The sequence below is a fragment of the Peromyscus leucopus genome, chromosome 8a (assembly GCF_004664715.2).
Source record: "Peromyscus leucopus breed LL Stock chromosome 8a, UCI_PerLeu_2.1, whole genome shotgun sequence".
Taxonomy (NCBI): domain Eukaryota; kingdom Metazoa; phylum Chordata; class Mammalia; order Rodentia; family Cricetidae; genus Peromyscus; species Peromyscus leucopus.
Genome location: NC_051085.1, coordinates 49,531,406 through 49,541,775, shown reverse-complemented (window position 1 = coordinate 49,541,775; position 10,370 = coordinate 49,531,406).

The following is a 10,370-nucleotide window of genomic DNA, read 5'->3' as shown; positions in this document are numbered from 1 at the left end:
ATACGCTGCTCTCAATCACCGTGTCTTCTGCACCAAGTCTGTCCTCAAGCCCCCTGGATTTATATCCTTGTGCAGGGAATTCTGAACCAAGGTTGGGGAGTGGGCGCACACACAGGGTGAAGGACAGCTTGACGTATTCATGCTTAGCACAGTGCACGGCGTATAGACCACGCTCGATGAACGCCTGAGCTAACCGAAACAAGCGTGGCAAATAATATTAGACTGACCACGTCGTCATGTGAAGGATGGATTTTTTTTTTCCCCAGCAGGCCCGGTGATTGCGATAGTATGGTATGAAAGACACCTCAACTGTATTTATTTCTTTACTGTTTGTATGAAAGACACTCAACTGTATTTATTTCTTTACTGTTTCTTTTTAAGCAAAACTATAAAGCCCTGGTTTCAGTAAAACTTGGAAAAAAAAAAAAAAAAACAGGAGGGGAAAAAGTTCCTTCCTAACCAAACAGTCAAGATCTCTAAATTTAAACAGTGAGTTTTCCCCTCCAATCCCTATTTGGTAGGAGGCTGCACTATTATGTAACCTTGCCTGTTGCCAAAACAGAATGTAAATTAGCGAAAGGTAAAAAAAAACAAAACAAAACAAAAAAAAAAACCTGTATGTTTAAAAAAAAATCTTAATTCTTTTTTATCCTGGGGGGGGGGATGAAGAAAGCAACTGCCCTTCTAATCTTTCATTTGCCTTTTTATTATTAATATGTACATTTGGAATGCTTTCCCTTCACGAAAATATGTTAGAGGGAGAGTTAATGTTCTTCATAAGATGACAGGCAGAACCTGTCAAATGCTATTTACAGCTTGCAGCAGAGAGCTGAAGAATAATTTATTTGGCTTATTAAGTTCTGCCTATGCCCAAAAGCCAACGAAACTCCCAACCCCTCAAATTCTGAAATGTCAGAACCCTGTGATTAAATGTCTTGATATCCACCATCTGTCTGAGGCTATCATCTGTGAAATGTGTTTGCGTTGCCAAATGCAATCTGCCCCAATACTCTGGGTGGTTGGGATTTACTCGTGGTCCAAAGTTATCTAGCATCAAAAGGCCTCCTGGAAGGATGTACCCGAGCAAGACGAGGCTGACCAGAGATAGACAAGACTTCCACGCGGCAGCTCATACTCGGAGGGGCTCAGCTCATTACCAGACGCTACACACATCACCAGAGACTATAAGAAACCCCATTCCATTGAAGACTTCTACATAGCCTAGAGATCGGTGGGCTCCTCCAAGTGTCTGTGAACAGGGTTGCATTCCCATACAACTGATCTCTTTGTAGCCCCCGGTGTATTTTTGTGGATTCCTAAGAGGGAGTCCGAGGCCTTCAGTAGCTGAACATATGATCAACAGGGTCGTGACAATTATGATACTTAGTGTCAAGGATTCAACCCCAAACTATCAGCCATACAAAATAAGGGGGTGGGGATTACAAACAATACAAGCCCATGGAGTTTTGTTCATTGTGGACACTTAGGGAGCACAATTCGTAAAAACAAAGCATGAGCACTTTGGGGGCAGCAGTTCTGGCTTCTGCAGCCCCAACAGGCTAGGCTCGGCCACCCATCTCTAATGCTAGTTGATGAATCAATGGCAAAGATCAGAGAAAGGAGATTTGATCAATGTACAATGGGGAGGGGACAAAAGAGAACTCTAGTGACTCCAAGTCATCTTCCGAGTGTTGGCATGAGCTTTCGAGTTATCTGTTTATTGCTTTCTCCTTTATATTTTTCTTCCCTTTTTTCATAGTCTCTTGGTATACATTAAGTGCCACCATGCCTTTTTTTTAAAAGATTTATTTATTTATTATGTATACAGTGTTCTATTTGCATGTGTCCTTGCAGGCCAGAAGAGGGCACCAGATCTCATTACAGGTGGTTGTGAGCCACCATATGGTTGCTGGGAATTGAACTCAGGACCTCTGGAAGAACAGCCAGTGCTCTTAACCACTGAGCCATCTCTCCAGCCCACCATGCCTGTTTTTATGCACAGCTGGAAAGGGGACCCAGGGCTTTGTGAGGCCAGGCAACCACTCTACCAGTGGAACTGCATCTCTGGCCCTCAGGTACCATTATCTTTGTGCCTTCAGCCTTGAAGGAGAATGAGATAGATTTCATATACATGTATAAAAATACCTAATATCCTAAAGACGTACTTCTTCCCCCAGAACTGATCTGTATTTGTAATACAATTCCAAACAAAATTTCAACAGGGTCTTTAAAAAACAAAAAATACGGCTCCTCTCCAGGTGGGACTGGATGGCATGATGTCTCCCAGAAGTCTCTGCGTGCAAGCACGGTGTCTGAGGAAGCTTGCCTCAGAGGATACCAGCAGGCATTACGTCAAAGCTAAGTGCTTTCCCAAGTCTCCCTGGGCCAACAAGCTGGACTGACCTGCTTTTTGTTTGTTTGTTTTATTTTGTTGTTTGTTTGTTTTGTTTTTCGAGACAGGGTTTCTCTGTGTAGTTTTGGTGCCTGTCCTGGAACTCACTCTGTAGACCAGGCTGGCCTCGAACTCACAGAGATCCGCCTGGCTCTGCCTCCCGAGTGCTGGGATTAAAGGCATTTGCCATCACCGCCCAGCTTTGACCCACTTTGTGCAGGAAGTTATCAGGTCAGGCTCCCAGGCGGACCAGAAGGAAGTTGTCTGGGAGCATCGTGCAAACACTTCCCTGCTGGTTGCGGGCAGGTGGGCTGTGCGGTGCTCCTCACCCCGAGAACTTCCAAGTCATCTTTGCCGTGTCTGTTAGCAGGGAGTGCAAAGGGCGCTTGTGTAAGAACTGGCACTGGTTTAAGAAGGCTTTCACTAGACACCTCAGCCATGTGAAAAGGACTTTGCAGCACAAAGTGCTTCCGGGTCACCCACGGTGTCACCCACACTGGCGCATGCTTTCTTCTTATCCACCAGGAGAAGGCTTGCCTGGAGGGGAGGGGCAGGGCCGGGGGAGCGGGAGGCTGTGCCACAGAGTCTCCAAGAACAAGGTGCTCACACAGGATGAGATGATTGGTGGCCTCAGGGTGACCAAGAGCAAAGGCTACAAAGGGGTCACCAGTTACTGACAACCAAGGGCTGTGTGCAGCTGCCTGTGTTGGAAGCTGGCACCCTGCCCTTGTGGCCTTCTTTAGCCTGAGCTGAGCAAGAAGGCCTACTGTAGATTGGTCAGGTCTGCCATTTCCTGGATGGCAAGCTGATCAAGAACATGCCCCACCAACTCTGATAAGAGCATCAGCCCACCAGGCAGCTTTGACAGTGACCGATGTCTTTGTCACACTGAACACTGGATGATGGGGACTGGTAGGTACCTGTGTACCTTAGGCATATCCTTAATGGTGCAGACCAAGTAAATTGCCGGCTCTGTAGAAGATCGATCTCAAGTTCATTGACACCAAGTTTGGCCTCGGCCACTTCCGAGATATGGAGAAGAAATCATTTGTGGAATACTTCAGAGATCCAGGCCTGACTGGGTAAACAGCCGCACAAGTGTGAGGACTGGGTCTGAATCCCTAGAGCCCACATTAAGGTGGGTGAACCCAGTAGCAAGTGTCTATAATGCCAGTGTTATATACGGAGAGATGGGCCCAGGAGAATCCCCGGAGGCTTAAGGCCAGCTAACTTGTCACACCCCCACGGTGAACAACAAAGGGACCCTGTGTCCAACAGTGACGGCAAGAATCCACGCCTAAGGTTGTCCTCTGACCTCTATCCACACGGTGACAAACACAAGCCCACATTCACACACATAAATGTTCATGCACATGTGGGCGCACGCGCACACGCACACACGCACACACACACACACACACACACACACGATTTTTTTAAGGGAGAGAGAGAGAGAGAGAGAGAGAGAGAGAGAGAGAGAGAGAGAGAGAGAGAGAAGATTGCCAGGGAAGCAGGTACTTAATGTCAGGATCATGTCACACAGCTGGCAGGAACTCAGTGTTTTTTTCCTCCCAGCAAGGGGAAAAAAAAAAAACCCACGCAACTTTATTCAGATATAATTCACACGTCATGATTCACCACTAAAAATATGCAAGAGTGGTTCTCCAACATGATTTTCTCATAACCTGAAAAGATTCTAAACGGTCCGTGCAACGGAGACAGTTCAAAATAGGTTGGCTCCCTCCGGTCCAGGCTCAAATGGCGTGTGGAAAAGTGTTCCCAGGCAAACCCGCGGTGATGGAGAATGGGCAGAGCTCGGGAGGCTTGTGCTACCTGTCACTAACTAAAGCTAGCGTGGCGAGGGGGGACTTCCCGAAAGCAGCACTTACATACAGCTCCAGTGAGGAAGGTAGACACGTTTCCAAAAGGAACCGGTGGTGGGGCTGGAGAGACGGTCCAGCGGTTAAAAAAAACTCGATGCCCTTGCAGAGAACCCGGGTTCAATTCCCAGCACCCATATGGCGGCCCACGGCTGTTATCTTAGTTCCAGGAAGTCTAGCCTCCTTTTCTGGCTTCCACTGGCACTGCACACATAGGGTCCACATAAATACACGTAGACAAAACACTCATACATGCAACACATGAAATTTTTAAAAAGTAAGATTTTTTTTTTGAAGTTGAAAAGTGCCGGGGGGGGGGGGGGGGGAGGTAAAGTTGCTGATTAGGCCAGGCTCACTCTGACAGAGCTCGAGGAGACCATCCCCTCCTTGTCTTTCTTTCTGGGTGCCTTGCCTCGTAGACTGATCGACTTACGCTTCTGCCATCATGAGGCCACCTCCCTCTGTGCTTCTGTCTCCACATGGCTCTCTTCTAAGGGTACCAGTCACTAGAATTAGTGCACACACTGACCCACGACTCAGCACACACACACAGTCTAAAGGAGGCCACTTTCTCTGCTGTTGTCTTTGGTTTGCTTGCTTTTGCTTTCGAGATTAAAAAAATCTCATGTAGCCCAGGCTAGACTCAAAGTCACCATGCTGCTGAGGCTGACCTTGAACTACTGATCCTATTATCTGCCCCTCAAAACACTGGGGTCAGGAATGGCTGTCATCACACCTACTTCAGAAGGCCTTGAGCGCTTCCTATTGCTTTGATAACACACGGGCCAAAATCTACTTGAGGAGGAAAGGATGGATTCCATCTTACATCCCGCAGTCCATCACTGAGGGGAGCCAGGGCAGGAATCTGTAGGCGAGAACTAAGAGAGAGTGCTGGAGTAAACACTGCCTACTGACTTGGTCCCCACGGTTTGCTCAGTGTGCTTCCTTATACACACACCCCAGAAACATCTGCTCACCACCTACAGTGCTCTGGACCTTCTGACATTAGCTATCGATTGAGAAAATGCCCCAGAGACATGCCCATAGACACATCCGTGAGAGGCAGTTCCTCACCGGAGGCCTCTTCTTTCCAGCTGACTCCAGCTTGTATCAAGTTGACAAAACAAGCACACAACAGACAGCCTAACACCTGGCGTGAGAATCAATCCAGTGAAGCATTATCAGTCAATAATGATAGAAAGATGCCCAGCCTCTTGAGTGCACTAGGAAAAGCAAATAGAGTTCACAGCAAGGAAGCTTCAACCATCTGCACAGCCAATCACGGATAAACGCCGAGAGTGTCAAACTGCTAGTGTAAGGTATTGTACGTGGGAATGACCTGCCCACTTCGGAAAACACTTTGGTTTGGCTTTATAAATCTGACCCACAATGGTACTCCTAGGCACCAAGAGAAATACTGATGCAATCGTTCAGGAGACACGCGCATTTCCTAAATGCAGTGTTTCTAGTTTTAAAACACACACACACACAAAGCTGGACACAGTCCACTGAGAAGATAAATTAAGTATGGTATATTTACCTAGTGGGATACATTTCAACAGGTGAAATAGAGGGACTATATACTACACAGCAACATGGAAATCAGGCTGGGTATGGCTCTCAGCGATTGCCTAGCAGGTTGCAAGGCCCTGAGTTCCAGATCCAATACTGGAAAGGAAGAAAAAAAAAAAATGAGTGACTCACCTAGCATAATGCTACATGGGAAAAAAAATGCAGAAAATGGCAGATTATAACCAAAGCGTCATTTGCATGTGTGACACAAGGTTGATTGCAGGGGTGATAAGAAAATATGGGGCCTGGAAATGTGGCTCCACTGGTAGAGTAGCTGCCTAGCATGCATCAGGCCTGTGACGGTTTGAATAGAATGGCTCCCATAGGCTGATCACCGTTAGGAGGGGTGGCCGTGTTGGAGGGTGTGTGTCCCTGGGGGTGGGTTTTGAGGTGTTAAACGTTTAAGCAGCCCCAGTGTCGCTCACTCTCTGCCTGCAGCCCGCTGATCTACAGAACTGTCCGACGCTCTCTGGCTCCGTGCGTCCTGGCACGATGACGGTGGACTCAACCTCCGAACTGTGAGCCAGGCCCGATTAAATGCTTCCTGTTAGAAGAGTTGCTGTGGCCCTGATGTCTCTTCACAGCGACAGACACTAAGACGAGGCCTTGGGTTCCGAGCCTGGCCCTGCACGCTGCAGAACACCAAGGCTGGGGTTTCACACCTGTGATCCTAGCACCAGGGAGGCGGAGGCAGGAAGATCAGGAAGGTCAAGGCCGTTCTCAGCTACATAGCGAGTTCCAGGCCAACTTGGGATATGTGAGGCCTTGTGTCAAGGAGCCAGAGGCAGAGTGTGTATGTGTGTTGGGGGTGAGTGGGTGGAGATTTAGAGTAATGGTTAATGCATACATAAGTAGATTAAAATTTTTGTTATATTTATTTTGTAGGGTTGGGGTATCAAAGAATGACTTTGAGGGAGTTGGTTCTCTCTCCCACGTAGGTGCCAGGGATTGGACTCAGGTCATCAGGCTTGGAGGCAAGCACCTTTAACCTACCGAGCCCCTGGGGGTCCATAGCAGCATGAAACAAAGACATTACAGATGTCTCGTATCTTCAAAACCAAAGTTTTAGTGTGACATATAATAATAAAGAGAGTCAAATTGTTTGTTACTAGGTACTTTTTTTGTATGAAGAAAGTTTCCTTTGTTAATTCATTCAACATTTATTGAGAGATACAGGCTGCCAAAGGAGAGGCCCCTCCAGAAACTAGCTACTTTGGATCAAAGGTGAATGCCTGTGGATCACCGCAGCACAAGAAGAGGCTCCCGAAATAGAAAGTGCCCTCCGGTCCTTGAAGACTATACAGTTGGTTTAAAACACTTCAACTTGCTGGTAAAAGGTATAGACACGAGCTAATAATTACATAATTCACTTTTATTCATAACTCTGTGTACTGTGCTCCTATCTTTCTCGAACTAATTTCATTCTTCCTAATTCGTTGTTCGAATTTTTTTTTTCATGCCCATTAGCCTTCTGTTTCAGCGTCTAATTTCTTTCCTTTTTCCGAGATGCTTCAGGACTGCCCTTCATGTTTCCAGCCCCATCTGTCTTACGGTTTCATTCTGTTCCCTTCATCTTGCCAGGTTCTGCTCCGGAACACTGATGTCATTTGCCTCCCTCGGGCCCCAGACCCCGGGATGCAGTTTCAGTAGGAGCAACCTCTAGGAAAATATGACCCCCCAAACAAGGGTGTTCACACACCTCCCAGGCCCAGTGTCCAGGCCACAGAGCCCCACGCTGGCACCTGCCTCTCCTCCTGCTTGTGGGCAGGAACAGTAAGTACAACCTCCCTTTAGAACCTGAGAAGAGAGCACTGGATCGGTCCCCATTCCACCTCGTCTCCAAAGTTTAACCGCAATACACCCAACTGCGGCAGCTGGGCTGGAGGAGGAAGGCAGGGGACATGGAAAGCGCCAGAACATCGAGGTTCGCTTTGCTGCTCAGCACCAGTTATCTCTCTCTGGATGATACTAAGCTTGAAGGAACAGCTAACTGTGTCCCCAGTGACCCCCTGAGTCATCTTTGTCACAGGTACATCTCTTATCTTCCCTTTCAAGATAAACGGGAAATAAAGCCTTGGTGGTCAGCGTAGAAAAGAATCTGGCTGAGTAAAACAGAACGGGGAAGCTGGAGTCAGACGGTCACGGTTTAATCGTGGAATATTCCCTTATGAGCTGGCGATGAACGTGCATGCCTGTAAAGCTGTCGATATGAAGTGAGCTAAGCGGATGAAGCCTGGAGAAGAAGGGCCTGCAAACAGGAAACAGTCCCCCAGCAGCCCCACCTTATCCAAGGAGGATCTGCTCTGATATTCCAGCAGCCACCTGAATACCCAGGTATCCTGGACCCCGCAATGTGGCCAGAGTCAATCCACCCCTCCATATTGTCTGCACTGCAGACTCTCTGTGCACTGATCTTGTGTTGGGGGCCATGAACAAGTGAAGCAAGTGTTACTTGGACACACGCACCACGACGCCTTGGCAGCCAATCAGATGACTGCGACAGCTATCTGATGGGAAGTGGCATGTATGGCGAGGATACACTGTAGGAAGGAATAGTGAAAGTCCCACGTGAGACAGAGGCAGACTGTGCCAGATTTCATTGTGCTACTCAAAGCAGTGTGCAGTTTAAAACCTGTGAATCATTTACTTTCCAGAATTTTCCATGTAGTGTTTTCAGACTGCGGTTGGCATCAGGTGACTGAAGCTAAGGAAAGCCAAACCTTCCTTAAGAGGCGACTGCTGTCATCTCAGGGCTGGGGATGCAGCTTCACATGCACAAAGCCTGGGATTCCATCCCCAGCACTGGAAAAAGGAACAAACAAGCAAACACCCCCAGACAACACACACATAGTAGACCATTGTAATCTCTCCCTCTTACAAGGTAGTATGATTTTATCTGCATGTTAACTATTTATGCCAATTAAACCAAACACTACACTAGTTGGTATTGCTTCTGAATCTATACACATTCAGAAAAGAATATCAGCCGGGTGGTGGTGGTGCACACCTGTATTCCCAGCACTTGGGAGGCAGAGGCAGGCAGATATCCATGAGTTTGGGGCCAGCTAGGTCTACAGAGCGAGTTCCAGGACAGTCAAGGCTACACAGAGAAACTCTGTCTCAAAAAACAAACAAACAAAAAGAATACTGTGCTAAAAGACATGGAAAAATCATAGCATAAACCCTACCTCCCCCTTCTGCTTAAAGGTCCAAGGCATACCTGAACCTAAAGCAGCCCAGGCATGTAAGCAGTAAGGAGGCTTGAGAAAAATCATAGGTTCGTAAAAGTGCAGACAGCCTGTCATTATATAACTCATTTTTATTCATTGATTCAGTTGCATACAGATTATGCAAAAACTGTACCATAGAATTAACCAAATTTGATGTATAGATCTTGTCAACAGGATGGGAAATAAGTGAAAAAAAATCTTAATTTTCTTTCAGAGGATCATTACCAGGATGACGAACATTTGTTCTGCTGGCCTCAAACTTGCTATGTAGTTAAGTCAAGGATGACCTGGAGATCCTGATACTCCTGGCCCCACCTCTGGATTTATGGGGTGCTGGGGAATCGCACCCCAGGCTTTGTGCATGCTAGGCAAGAGCTCTACCACCTGAGCTCTGCCCTCTGCTCCTCTCTTCAGTTTGCTACTTCTCTTTAACCCTAGAGAAAGAACTTCAGAGCAAGGAAAGCGGGGAGAAAGGATCGGCACCCCCACCCCTGGTCTTGGGTCTAGACATGACGACTAAAAACAGTGAGCCGAAGAAGCAGGAGGCAAGAGGGCGGGGCTAAGCTAAGGACCTAAGCAGGCAGGAGAGGCAGGCAAAGGTATGGACAGAACAGACCCTTGTCATCTGTGGAAGCCCAGCTGGCGCAGGGAGAGGAAGGCATAGATGCCCCCTCTTCCTGTCCACAACAGCGAGGATTCGAGCATGGACAGTGACATTTCCAACCGCCCCCTCACCCAGCACTTTGGGAGAACAAATAAAAATGACTAGAATGTCATCGTGGTGGCATTCCGGGGCAGCGGCGGCGGCGGCAGTAGCCCAGTCTCCAGGGGCAGTGTGGCCAGCACCAGAAATAGCAAGCTGGCAAGGCTGGCTTAATGGGGTGACTCACGGTCCTTGGGACAAGTCCAAGAGTTTCCCTTTCTGCAGGTCTCTGACTGCTTTTGTTTGCACTAAAATCGTACAGCAGAACACGCCGTATACCACACTGAACACGGCAGACAGACCCCCAACAAACTCAATCTAGAGACCGGGCGTGGTGGCGCACACCTTTTATCCCAGCAATTGGGAGGCAGAGGTGGGTAGATCTCTGAGTTCCAGGCCAGCCTAGTCTCTATAGTGAGTTCCAGGACAGCCAAGGATACACAGTGAGACCCTGTCTCAAAACCAACAAAAACCTCAAGACAGCACAATACAATGTGACATAATGAGTCTAGTTTATGTCTGAAATGTCCCCAAAGTCTTGAAGACTTGGTCCCCAGCATGCGGTTCTAGGTAGGGAAGACGGACTCAAGAAG